This window comes from Carlito syrichta, unplaced genomic scaffold (genome assembly GCF_000164805.1).
Source record: "Carlito syrichta isolate Samal-C Ts95f unplaced genomic scaffold, Tarsius_syrichta-2.0.1 Scaffold308881, whole genome shotgun sequence".
Classification (NCBI taxonomy): domain Eukaryota; kingdom Metazoa; phylum Chordata; class Mammalia; order Primates; family Tarsiidae; genus Carlito; species Carlito syrichta.
In genome coordinates, this window is record NW_007252977.1 from 115,022 (window position 1) to 129,307 (window position 14,286).

At 38.0% G+C, this 14,286-nt stretch overlaps 1 pseudogene; it reads right to left on the reverse strand.

Annotated features, from left to right (window-relative positions):
• Positions 1 to 418: 418 nt before the first annotated feature.
• The window catches only part of LOC103268742, a 31,387-nt pseudogene continuing 17,519 nt past the window's right edge, over positions 419 to 14,286 (reverse strand).

Below are 14,286 nucleotides of genomic sequence, written 5' to 3' on the forward strand. Positions count from 1 at the left end.
GTTCCAAGTCTCACGAAGGGGAGGAAACCAGAAGAATAAGTACTTCAACCTCATCTCCCCCCCCATCTCCTGCTGACACACTCCCATCAGATCGGCCCCCCGGAAGCTGGAGGACAAGAGGGCCAGTTGAGGCAATCTGTAGAGATCAGCCTCCTGGGGCATTGAGAAGGGTGGAGAAGAATGGAGGACAGATAATGTGAGCAATCAAAGATACTCAGGACACATATTTAAAGATAAAAAGGTACCACCATCTGCATGGCTACTTATATGCTTATAGCTCTGTCTTCCTGACTCAAATGACTTCCATGAGTCCCGTATTATTTACTGGAACTGTCCCAGTGCCTCGTACAAGGCTTGACACATAAAAATCTCTTAATAATAGTTTGTTGAATGAATGAATGTATACACAAATGAGTGTTTATTTGCCTCTCTGTGGACTCCAGGAAGTACCTCCATGGGAATACTGCTTCTTCTTCCAGTGCAAGAGGACCATCCCTCTCTCTTGTAACAAAGTGGCACTGATATTTCTCATCAGCAAGGACACCTGGGAGAGTTGGGATAGACTGATGCTGTCCAAGAACCCAGCAATGTACTGCAGAATCTCCAGGTGCAGGCTAATTAGAGAATTCTGGCTTCGTCCTCCACGGCCCGAGAGATGGTTGTTCTTCCTTCCCTCACTCAGCTCTGGAGCAACCTCTGACTTGATGACAAAGGTCTTAAGCTCCTGACTATAGATCACCTTTGCCTTGGGGGACGGAGGTGGTTTTGAACAAACATACATCCCAAGTAGGCAAGGGGGCGTCAATGCTGAAACCAGCCGTTGAGACACAACTGAATGTCTGTGTGGACGTTCTTGAAGTGCAGGGAAAATTCATCCCTCCTGAAGAATTTGTTACAAGTGAAAGTAAAGGCAGAACTGCTCTTGTTGTGTCACCTGGTCACACACTCACTGTGTAGCTCCACATGGAGTTCCCCCTGGGGTAGAAGCAGTTAGGTCAGTCAGCACTGTCCCTGAGGAAAACTGTTCTGGCTCAAAGTTGTATGTCTGTGTGGCAAAACTCATGAACAGCCCATCAAATGTTCCTGGATTCAGAGATAATGTGGCCTTTGAGTTCTCTTTCCAAAGCACACTGGAGGGTAGTCTTGATGAGATCTGACTTGGGCAGGTTCCCTACAGTGATCCCCAGGTCTGAAGTATCCGTGGCCTTGTGTTCAGTTGGCCCACAACTCAACATGGCATCTCCAATGCGAGATCGCTTTCCAAAGTATCACAGGAACTTTGAAGGTGTAAACAGTCTTGATTTCCTGAGCCTCCAGGCTGCCATAAATAAACAAACTCTCTCTCCATAGGTGTATAAGCATGCATCTGATGAAAGTGAATAAGTATCTGCCCGTTGTGCACTGGCTACATATTATAGTCTTTTGCATCCACAGCTGTTTTCAGTCTTTTCAGAACACCATCCTGCCAAGGGGCAAGTCCTATTATTTCCATGGCTGCATGACAGTCTCCTGCTGCTTCTGGTCTTCCTGGGGCTCTTTCCTTGCGGTGGTGTCCTCTCCTTTGAACATGTCATTGCCACTGGAAATCTGCTCTCCCCAGGTCATTCCTGTTCTTGCTCTCACCGCTTGCTGATGAATTTGTTAAAGCAGAGGCGACATGCTCTATGCTGAACATGTTTTCCCACTTGTCAAACTTGGCCAGGTTCATCCCTTCTTTGGTTTGGTTAACGCCTCTCATTCTTCTTGACTCAGCTCTACCGTCTTCCCATGAATTGCTGACAGATAGCCATTTGGTACCAAACCAGCGTCCACTCCACCCACTGCTCCTCTCATTTCCTCCAAATTGGCTTTGCCATTCACAATTGGTTCCTCCTCGGTGGCCTTTCTAGTTTCTGGGAAAAGTTCCACTATTTTCAAAAATCTGAAGAAGACCTTCACTCCTCACTGGGGATTTTTCTCATGATGTTTTCATGAAGGGTGGTTTCAGAGTCCACACTGGGCCAGCGGTTCCACTCCATGGAGCAACAGACCATGCTGGTGGGACACACCTGCAGGTGTTTGGCTAGCTTGTGGTGGGACACGGAAAAGGAGGCAGCCATACTCACAGTTGAGGCACGGCACCTGCTCGAGAGGGCAGAGGAGCTCGTGCTCTCCCTCTTTGCACATGTGGAAGGTAGCACCACAGAGCAGGCAGCAGTTTATCACCAGGCAGGAGACGCTGGGCTCCACAGAAACTTGGCAGTGGTTGAAGCATCTCTCACAATGCCTGTGCTCCCTGGGTGGGGACCTGTTTGTCCTGCCCTGGATACACCAAGGGTAAGGGGAAAGAAAACAAATGAATATTGGAGGAGATGCTCTGTGGAGGTCTGTGACTGCCTCATTTATTTATTTGTAGGGGTCTCACTCTGTTGCCCAGGATGGGGTACAGCAGCATGATCATGGCTACCGAAGCCTTGACCTCCTGGGCTCAGGCAATTCTCCTGCCTCAGCCTTCCCAGTAGTTGGGACTACAGTCGTGTGCCACCACACCCACCTAATTTTTAAGTATTATTTTTGTAGAGCCAAGGTCTCTTTATCTTGCCCAGGCTGGTCTCAAATTCCTGGGCTCAGGCAATCCTCCTGCCTTGACCTCCCAAAGTGCTACTATTACAGGTATGAGGCCCTGTGTGGACTCTGAAACCACCCTTCATGAAAACATGCACCCAGTGCATGTCTGTGACTGTTTTAATTAACTTATTTCCTGCTTATACATGCTCATTGTAAGAATCTTGTAATAAATAGAAAATCAAACAGGAAAAAACAAAAATCAATCATAATACCACAATCCAAAAATAATAACTATCAATACTCTTTTCAAGATTTTCCAGGCCAGGCATGGTGACTCACACCTATAATCCCATCTGGCAAGACTTCACCTCTACAATAAATCAAAAAATTAGCCAGGTGTGGTGGTGCGTGCTTGCAGTCCCAACTACTTGGAAGGCTGAGGCAGAAGGACCATCTGAGCCCAGTAGGTTGAAGCTGCAGTGGCCTTGAACGTGCCACTGCATTTCAGCCTGGGCAACAGAGTGAGACTCCAATTCAAAAAAAAAAGAAAAGAAAAAAAAGATTTTCTGGTAGTTTTCTATGCCTGTAGTAGATATGTTAATAGGAAAAAAAGAGCAGAATTTAATGGACTACACTGATGACAATTGTTCTTTTTGAGTTGTGGGTTATGGATGATTTGTACCACATTATTAATACTACAAATACAATTTTTGTATCCTTTTTTTTTTTTTTGAGTAGGAGTCTCACTCTGTCACTCAGGCTGGAGGGCAGTGGCATGCTTCCGGCCACTGCAGCCTCAACCTGTTTGGCTCAGGCAATTCTTCCACCTCAGCCTTCCAAGTAGCTAGAACTACAGTCATGTGTCACCATTTTTTAATTTATTGTAGAGATGGCTATTTTTTTATTTATTGTAGAGATGAGGTCTTGCCAAGTTGCCCAGGTTGGTCTCAAACCTGTGAACTCAGGAGATCCTCTCACCTCAGTCTCCTAAACTGCTGGGATTATAAGTGTGAGCCACCATGCCCAGCCCTGTATCCTAATTTTTAAGTTGGTGCGAAAACCAAGACTAGACTGCTTTATCACTTATACTTTGCAAACTTTCTTCATAATGGCAGTGGAACATTCCAGATATGGGTGTGCTGTCATTTAACAAACTACCACCAGAGGGTATGCTAGGAGAATGGCAGCCATGTCTGGTTTTGCTTATATTTGCATTCCTTGCATCTGACACTGGGCCTGGACGACTCATTATAGGTACTGGACGTTTGCTGAATGAATAAATTGTTAGCCATTTAGATTATTGCTGGCTTTTTTGCTATTTTATTTTTTAGTTTTGGCTAAAAATCTTTGCTTAGAAATCTGTCTCAATTCTGTCTTTCCCCTTACTCTATGTCAATTTCTTCTAGGTTCTGCTCAACTCCTTTGGTTTGGAAAACAGTCGATAAATGTCATCAAACCATAAGAACAAGTCTGCCAACTGCTTGGGCTACCGGCTAAATGAAGCAAGACCTGGACCTCTGAAGGGTAAAGCTCCAATAAGCTCCTGGTACTTACCATAGTTTCCCAATTTCTTCTTGCTTATTAATGCTAGGGGGAAAATATGAATATAAATGATTAGTAAGAAAAACGTTCTGGTCATCTATATTAACAGGGGCCAAAGACACTTCACATACTCATTTAATTCCTTCCACCACCTTGGGAGTGGGTGTCCTTGACCCCATTTTATAGTTAAGGAAATGAAAGCCTGAAGAAGTTAAGTAACTCGTGAATTAACATCAAATAAGTAAAAATGTGGAAACATCTTTGGAACTCAGTAAGAGTGGAGGGTGGAGCAGTTATTAAGTGAATGCTGGAAAAAGTCTGTATTGCTATGAACTGATTGCTGAGGATGATTCTGATGAGGGCTCAGAAGAGGAGAGCTGTGGAGAAAACTCAGCCTTAGAGACCATCCAAGCAATTGAGGACAGAATGGTAGTGAAAATACGGACAACAAAGGTTATGTGGTCTTAAATGGAAATGAGGAAAAACTTATTGGAAACTGAAGAAAAGGTTAACCTTGTACAAAGTAGCAAAGGACTTGGCTAGATTATTCCCATGCCCTGCTGCTGTGTGGAAGGAAGAATTTAAGAACCACGAACTAAAATACTTTTTGTAAGAAATCTTTAAACAAAATGTTCAGAGTGCTTCTCTTACTTGCTTATAGAAAAATGTGAGAAAATATAAATAATTGAAAGATGAAATATATAAATTTATAATCAAAAGGGAAGAAAAATATAAAGATTTTGGAAAAGTCTCAGACTGGTTATGTAAAGAATAAAAAAAAAGTGTGTTGAGACAAGAAAACCAAGAGTAGGGCCAAGCAATCACTAGATAAGGAGATTAGTATAGATAGAAAGAAGCCAGAAGCTACTCATCACACAATGACCCTGAATATATTTTGGATATCTCCTAGGCTCATCACAGCTCAGAATTCCAGGACCTTGAGGGAAAAATATTTTCGAAGGAGAGGCCCAGGTTACCAGAGGGCCAGAGCATCTCTGGGACCTCAGGGTTTGCTGCCCATCACCACCTCAAGCCTTTGCTCCCTGCATTTTGGTTGTGTTCCTTGGTCACTCTAGCTGTGGCTGTCCCACAGAGGACACATGCTGTAAGCCTTGGCAGCACCCACTTGGTGCTAACTCTGCAGGTGTGTAGAGTGAAAGAGCTAGGGAGACATAGCGTCCTCCAGTTAGATTTCAAATGATTTCTTGGAGAGCCCTGGGGCCCGGGCAGAGATCTGCTGCAGGGCAGAGCCACTGTGGAGAATCCCCACTAGGGCAATACTCAGCAAAGCTGTGAAGTTGGGGTCACTGCAGAAAGGTCCTACTCACTAGGGAAATGCTTAGTGGATCCATGGGGACAGCGACCTCTGAAACCCCAGGTCTGTAGAGATACCAGAGTGCAGCATCCAGTTAAATCCAGTGTGATGTGTCTAGAAGGCAAACATAGAAACAAAGAAGATTATTTTTAAGACTTAAAATTTTCCTCTAGGGTTTTTAACTTATCTGGTACTTATTACCCCTTTCTTCTTTCCTGTCTCTTCTAGAATGGATATGTTTATCCTACACCTGTCCCATCATTGTACTTTGAAAGCACCTGACTCCATTTGATTTTCACAGTTCATAATTTGCCTCAGGATAAATCAGACCTTAAGTCTCACCCGTATCTGCTTCAGATAAGACTCTGGACTTTAGACTTTTAAGTTAATGTTGGAACAAGGTCAGACTTTGGGGTTATTGGGACGGAATGAATGTGTTTTGCATGTGAGGATAACATAAGCTGGGAAACCATGGGTGGAAAGTTGTGGTCTAAATGTCCTTCAAAATCTATGTGTTGAGATTTAATCCCCAATGTGGTAGTATTCAGAAGTGGGGCCTTTAGGAGGTGGAATAAGTTAGATAGTGGAGCCCTCAGAGATGGAATGAGGACTCTTACAAAATGGCTTGCAAGAGTGGGTTAATTTTCCTCTGCTCATCAGTTATGTGAGGGCACAGGAATCATTCCTTGTGCACTTTTCACCTTTTCTACAATATAAGGATGCAGCATGGAGGACCTCACCAGACACCAGAATGCAAGCAACTTAATCTCGGACTTCTCAGCCTCTAGAACCATGAAAATAAATCTCTGTTCTGTACAAATTTCTCAGTCTCAGAATTTGCTATAGCTGCAAAAAATGAGCTATGACAGCTATATCGAAAAATTGTGGGTTTTTTTTTTTTTGAGTTGGAGTCTCACTCTGTCACCCAGACTGGAGTGCAGTGGCCACTCTCAGCCACCACAGCCTCAACCTGCTGGGCTCCGGCGATCCATCTGCCTCACCCTTCCAAGTAGCTGGAACTACAGGCGTGCACTACCACACCCGGCTAATGAAAAATTGTGTTTTAAGAGAAAGACCACAGAGGCAAAGGGCAATAGATATTATCTATACTAGGGGGTACCCCCCCAAAAGTGGAATTTATTTATAAAATATTGTGTATTTAGTCTTACATGTTTAAACTTCAGTCACCTTTTGAATACTTTGAGTACTCTCCATTTGATGCAATAAATACATTGAGATGCTTTTTTCACTGCTCAGAACAGTTTTTGAGCTCATCAATTTTGATGTCTTTTAGTGCATCTGCTGTTTTTATTTCACCTCTTTCACATTGGCAAAATGCTTCCCTAGGAGGATTTCTTTTGTCCAGGGAAACAAATAAATAAATAAATAGCTTTAGGGCAAGATTGGGTGAATAAGGAGGGTGGGGTATAGAGGTCAAGTCATTCTTGACCAAAATGGCATGACCTCCAGGCTGAACACTCTGGTATGCCAGGTGTGTTTGTAAATCATTCATCATGAAATCGGCAAATGGGTTTAAAGAATCTCCCCCCAAAAAACATTAACTGAAACTGAACACAGCATCTCTTAACAACACTAACTGGAACAGTTACCTAGTAGGAGAAAAATACTACAAGGGTCTCACGCTCTAGAACATAATTTTGAGGGTTTTTGTGTCCCCCCACATATGTTGACCTTAATTATTTGGCTGAGATAGTGTCTGCCAGATTTATGCATTCTGAAGTTACTCTTTTCACCATCCCTGTTCATTCTGGAAATAAACACATTCAAGAAAAGTCACTATACTCAGCCCACATTTAAGCAATAATAGATTATGCTTTAACTTCTTGAGGAAGTCATAGCTAAATAAATTATTTAAACTCTCTTACATGAGAGATTTTGTTTTTTCAACCATGTATTTCTATAATTATTTATGTATGTATACAATTTATGTAATTCTCTATCTAGTAATTTCAACTTCTGTATAACCTGAGTCTTGTTCTTATGTTTTTGTCTTTTTTTTTGTTTTTAATTGGCGTCTCTGTTGCCCAGGCTGGAGTGCAGTGGCACATTCATGTTTGAGTTAACTCTGGATTTACCCATCTCTCCAGATTTCACAGTGGCAGTTTGCCATGAACCTCAGTTCTACAGTTGGTGCAAGAGAAGTCATTGATTTTCCTTTTGTTTAATCCCTTTTTCTTTTATTTTTTTCCTAGGATAAGGATGGGAGGGTTGACTTCCTAGACTTTTACTCATTGGAACTAAAACCAGAATCCTGACATTTTAATATCAGATAAAATAAAATAGAATTCTAGACAAAAACATATTACCAAAACTAGAGGAATATTTTACAACTGAAAAAGTGCTAACTGAAAAAGTGTATGCATTAACAACCAAGATTAAAAATACATATAACAAAAAATAACAAAGTTAAGGGGAGAAATAAATAGTTCTATAATTATGATAGAAGTTATTAATTTGTTTCAAAAATCAGTACAATGGCTAGATAAAATTAGTTAAGATAGAGCATATGAGCAATACTGCTATGAACTGAATGTTTGCATCCTCCCAAAATGTGTATGTTGTACATATCACACTAAATCCCCAGTGTGATAGCATTTGGAGGTGGGATCTTTGGGAGATAATTAGGCCATGAGGGTGGAGTCCTTGTGAATGGAATTATTCCTTGCTAGAGGAGACATGAGAGAGATGATCTCTGCTCTCCACCATGTGAAGATACAATGAAAGAATGACTGCAAACCAGGAATCCTGCTGTCACCAGAATCCACCATACTGGCATTCTGATCTCAGACTTTCCAGTCTCCATGTCAGTAAAAGATACACTTCTATTGTTTAAGCTACCCGATATGAGGGCTGACAGTTAAGTTCGTGAACTCATCCTAGAAAAAGAGCTACATAACTCTTTGCTGAATATTACTAGGGTCACCTTCAAAGTACTTCCCTTGGGAAGCTATGCACTGACACCAGCGCCTAGTCCACTCATCAGAGCAATTTTGAAACTCTTTCTCTGGAATTGCCATCAGAGCTGTCATCATATTACCTTTGATGTCCTGAATGTCATCAAAATATCTTCCTTTCAATGTTTCCTTTATGTTTAGGTAAAGAAAAAATCATCGGGGACTAGATCAAGTGATTAGGAAGGGTGTTTCAATAAAGTTATTTGTTTACTGGCTAAAAACTACCTCACACACTGGTGTGTGAGCTGATGCATTGTCATGACGCAAGAGCTCCTTCAGAACCATTTCTCCACTTGCCTTTCTCATGCCAAGATTTTCAGTTAAGATTTTCCTAACTGTATCTCTCTCGATGTTTATTTGGTCAGTTATGCTTATCAATTCAACACATTTTTACAATGTTTTCCTCATTTCTGCTCATTACTGGTCGAACTAACCTCTCTTCATCAATGACACTTTCTGTTCCTCAAAAAAATATGTAATCCATTTTACACTGCCGTTTTAGTCATGGCATTATACCCATAAACGTGGACTACTGACATGTCCCGACTTCACTTTCATTCTTGACAAGTTTAACAAGAAAGTTAATGTTTATTCGTTGCTCTAATTTAAATTCTGACATTCTCACAATGACTACTCTGGTGGCCATTCCATGAAAAGAGTTTCAAACTTGCTTTGACAAGTGGACTAGGCACTGACATTAGTATATAGCTTCCCAAGGGGAGTACTTCAAAGGTGACCAAAGTAATATTCAGCAGTGAGGTATGTAGCACTTTTTCTAGGATGAGCTGGCGAATTTAATTGTCTGACCTTGTATATACCCAGTTATAGCAGCCCAAACTGACTAAGATAAATATTATCAGACACCTTAAGATTGAATTAATTTTATAGAGTACTACATGCAACAATGACAAAATAATCCTAAGTGTACATGTACAGTCACTGAGGAAGAGTATTTGCTGGGCTATAAAAAAGTTTAATATATATAGAATTATGTACAGCAAACCAAAATACATTAAATTAGAAATAATTAATGATAAAATATCTGGAAAAAGCATTATTGCAGAAAACATTTCCAAATAATTCATAAAGTTGAAATTACAAGAGAATTTTTTGAAAAATTAACTCAACAATGAAAAAAGGTAAAATTTATAGGATAATACTAATGTAGTTCTAGAAAGAGGAATTATAGCTCTAAATACTTATATTAGAAAAATATCTAAAACCAAAGAATTAAGGTTCAAACTAATTAAGCTAGAAAAGTGAAATGCAAACTGACATCTGAAAAGCAAGGAAAGAAATATGAGAAGAAATTCAATGAAATATAATTAAGAAGACAATAGAGAAAATTAGTAAAGCTAGAGCTTATGTTTTAATAAGTCCACAAAAATCAGTAAACCTCTGGTTCTGCCGATTAAGTAAAAAAGAGACTCAACACAAATCACCAACTCAGAAATGGAAGATGTTATCAACAAAAATTTTGGAGATCATAAATTACTAATAATTATGAACAACTTTATGTCAATACATTTAATACCTTTAATAAAATTGATTATTTTTAAAATATATGATATATACAAATCGATGCAACAAAAAATAAAATCTGAATGCACCTTAATTTTAAGGAAATTAATATGTTACTTAATTGGCCAATTAGTACATGTAAAAAATTATCAACATCACAGAAAAGCAAATTAAAACCACACCCTCTAGAATTACTAAAATTTCATCATTTACAAAATATGTTGACTGAAGAAGATAATCTTTAAAATTGTTGTGTATTTTACATTTTAAAAATACAAGTATTACAGAAAACTGAAATATATGGGGATGATGTTAGAATAATGAACAAAGCTATTTAATATTAAAATTTAATTAATGTTTTATGTCTTAAAGTCTGTCTTGCCTCTTTCTCTTAAAGGTCAAACAATTTTGGGAATTACTAAACAGACTTTACATTAGAATATTTACTAAATACTAAAGGAACATTTACTATGAATTAATATGTCCTGATAAGCATGAGATTGGAATATATTTTAATTTGACATGCATGACTAAAATGGTTGTTATTGTTCATAATACTATAATTATTGTTTTTATGGTAGTTGTTAATTACTTAGATTAAATTTTATAGTTAATATTACATGGAAGAAATATTACACATATGTGTGTATATTTAATTTATAATAATTCTTTTTTTTTGAGTTGGAATCTCACTCTGTCGCCCAGACTGGAGTGCAGTGGCTGCTCCCGGCCACTGTAGCCTCGACCTCCTGGGCTCCGGCGATCCTTCTGCCTCAGCCTTCCAAGTAACTGGAACGACAGGCATGCGCTACCACGCCTGGCTAATTTTTTGATTTATTGTAGAGATAAGGTCTTGCCAAGTTGCCCAGGCGAGTCTCGAACCCGCGGGCTCAGGCAATCCACTCACCTCAGCCTCCCAAAGGTGCGGGATTGCAGGCTGAGCCACCGAGCCTGGCTGTAATAATTCTTCATGCTATTATTTTTATTACCAATCCTATACATTAAAATTATATTGAAAACTTTGAGAAATTACAAATAATTTATAAAAACAAAAGTTTTAAATATCTAGTTTTTTTTTTTTAAAGCATGACCATGAAAGATTATATACCCTATTTAAGACTAAGGAGCATATTTCTCTAAATGCAATTGATCCTTCCTTATATCTTGATTTGTTTCATCTAACCTCCAAATACAAGATTCTATTTCAAATTTTTTAATTTTCTTAAGCTTAATAAAAACAGATATTGGAAATATGAAAAACTATAGGAAAATGTTACTTAGAGTCTTTTTTCACTTGACCAAGTAATAGCACATTTTAATCTTATTGAGGTAGAATGAAACTTTCAGAACAGTTACAAATGAAAAGTTGGGTCAGGCTCGGTGGCTCAGTCTGTAATCCCAGCACTTTAGGAGGTCAAGAAAGTAGATTGCCTGAGCCTGCAGGCTCAAGATCAGCTCAGGCAACTTGGTGAGACCTTGTCTCTACAATAAAAAATAAAAATAAAAAAATTAGCCATGTGTGGTGGCACATGCCTGTAGTTCTGGTCACTTTGAAGGCTGAGGTGGAAGGATTGCCGGAGCCCAGCAGGTCGACACTGGAGTGGCCATGAGTGTGCCATGGCACTCCAGTCAGGGCGACAAAGTAAGACTCCAACTCAAAAAAAAAAAAAAAAGAAAAGAAAAGAAAGTTAATGGGAATAATAATGTATGACCTATTAAGAAAAAATAATTTATTGAAACTTAAAAGACATTTTATTCCAACCTCCTATTGCAACATTGACTTTTTAATGAAACAGAGTACTAAGCCAAACTGTAAAGAGCATCTTCTCTGGAAGATAGGAGAACTTCTTATACAATAAATAAGTAAAACTAATGCAATTTCAGACATTAAAAAGCAATTGGAAATATAGCTAAGAATGCAGATGTAAATAAATGAAGATAAAGTAGAAAACAAATGAATTAGAAAACTAAAGGAAAATCAAATCAATTAATAAATGTAAAATGTAATACCAAAATAAAATGTATAAATTTTTAACTAATATGAATACAAAAAAGAGAACAAGTATATATACAAAGGATAATATTTTTCTCAACTACGCTTCTTATTAAATTATAAAGTGAATACAAAAAAGCGCAAAAACATGACTTTAGTCTCTTTTATGACAATGTCTAGTCAGTTGTTTTCCCCTCTTCTTTAAGAGAGAAACTCTGTCTTGTCAACACAGCAAACTTAATTTTCATAAATTATTTATAAATGCTATGATCAACATTATTTTCAATATTTATTATTTTTATATAACAGTAGTCTATTGCTATGTATTGTTCTACTCCAAGAGAATATGGTCATTTTATTATCTATTTACTTCTTGTTGGTCATTTGGGATTTTTAAGTGTGGGTTACTATTAAGTGCACTTCTGTGAGCATTTTTGTGTGAAACTTTTTTTATTTTTTTTATTATTTATTTATTTTTATAATCAATATTTTTATTATGATATTGTGGGGTACAGTTAAGGGTAAGGTATCCAAATATGCTTCATTCAGACACCCTTGTTGATAAGAGGTGCCTCCCTGTCCCCAGACAGATATTTACTACCATTAATCCCAACTCCCTTCCCCCCCATAGTTTCCCAACACTGTCAGTCATTTTCTTATAGTAGTGAAACTTTTTTTAAAACTTCTTTTACATATTCATTTTTTCAATACTCTAAAAAAAGTATTTGACATGCTATAGGATCGTACACATGCATACATATAAGTTCTTGATCCTGATAACTTCCAGTAATTTCATAAACTTGTAGCCATTATCTCCTCACATATATCTTCTACATTTTCTCTAACTGAAATTCCAATAGAGCACACGTTAAATTGTTTACAATTATCCAGAAACTCTTGGAAGCATCTTTCAAATTTGTAATCAGTTAGAGAACATAACAGTGAATATATAACAATGATAATGCTTATAAACATGATTAGAGAATTCGAATATTGAAGGGTATGACCAGAAGTGTATGCTAACATTCCCTAGGCTGACCCATAGAAAATAATCAGGTCTGAACAAAAAACAGAAGCTTTCCCCACAAGGGAAGGATTTGTATGAAGAAATTTTCTGATTTCAAAGAAAACAAACCAGAAGGCATCATCTCCGAAAATAGGCAGTCACAAAAGAAGCAGTGATGTGGCAGAAATAATCATTTCCACATGTTCTTCCAAAGTCCTCAAACATGTGTATCAGTTATCCTCTTATTACGGACAGGAATGAGTAAGGCATCAAGTCAGGCTAGGAGAGCTCTTCTAACTCAGTGGATCTCAAAATATTTCCTGGACTTGCTGCACCAGAATCACCTCAGGAAGTTATTAGAAATGTCAGTTCTCAGGCCCCACCTCTCACTTGCTGAATCAGCTCTCAAGGTGATTTTTGAGGCAATTAAAATTTGAGAAATACTGTTTTTCTTATAGGCTCCCACACTGCAGCTTTTAAAAGTTAATAATTTCCAAGCATCCTAGACCAATACAATCACAATGTCTTGGGATAAAGACCTAGACTGTGTGTGTGCATGTGTGTGCGCTTTCAGAAATTTCACAGCTGACTGTATTCTGTCAGCATTGAGAACTACTGACTCTAGTAGAAGTCCTTCCCAATGAAAACATGAGGCAAGAAGATGATGGCTTCCCTTAACAAATTTATATACATTGTATATATACAAATGTAAATATAAATTTGCTACAAAAACTTATATATAAAACAATATATATTCATGGGTTGGATGATTCAATAGTGTAAATGTGTCACTTATTCCAAAATTGGACTACAGATTTTATGCAATCTAAATTAATATATGAAGATTGCTCACTGAAATATGATTCTATGGTTTTAATGAAAAATTTAAAAACCAAAAATATACTGTTGAACAAATAATCCCAACACAAACTCTATATGTGTAATTTACTCTTGAATTAAATTGAAGCACAACAAAATAGACCTCTGATGACCTAAGTCAGAAGAGTGGCTATCCTTGGGTGTGGGAATACTGTAACTAAAGAAGGGAAGAAAGGACTTCCAGGATGCTGGTGGTGTCTTTTCTTAATATGTATACTGGTCTTGTGTGTAATTATTGGACCCAAAATTATATGGTCATTTTTCTAAATGTATGAATGATTAAATTAAACTCACAAAATGGGGACATTCTTAACTCACAAAATAGGGACATTCTGAACTCTATTAAAATTATGTGAAGTGACAAAATATATGCCACAAGTGTAAGTATACTATTCTTTGCTCATTTATATATACATATATATTTGCAACTGCATAAAATATTTCTTCTTAATATGGTAATGCGCTTCAAGGTATGGATGTAAGATAAACAAATTTTTATAACACATTA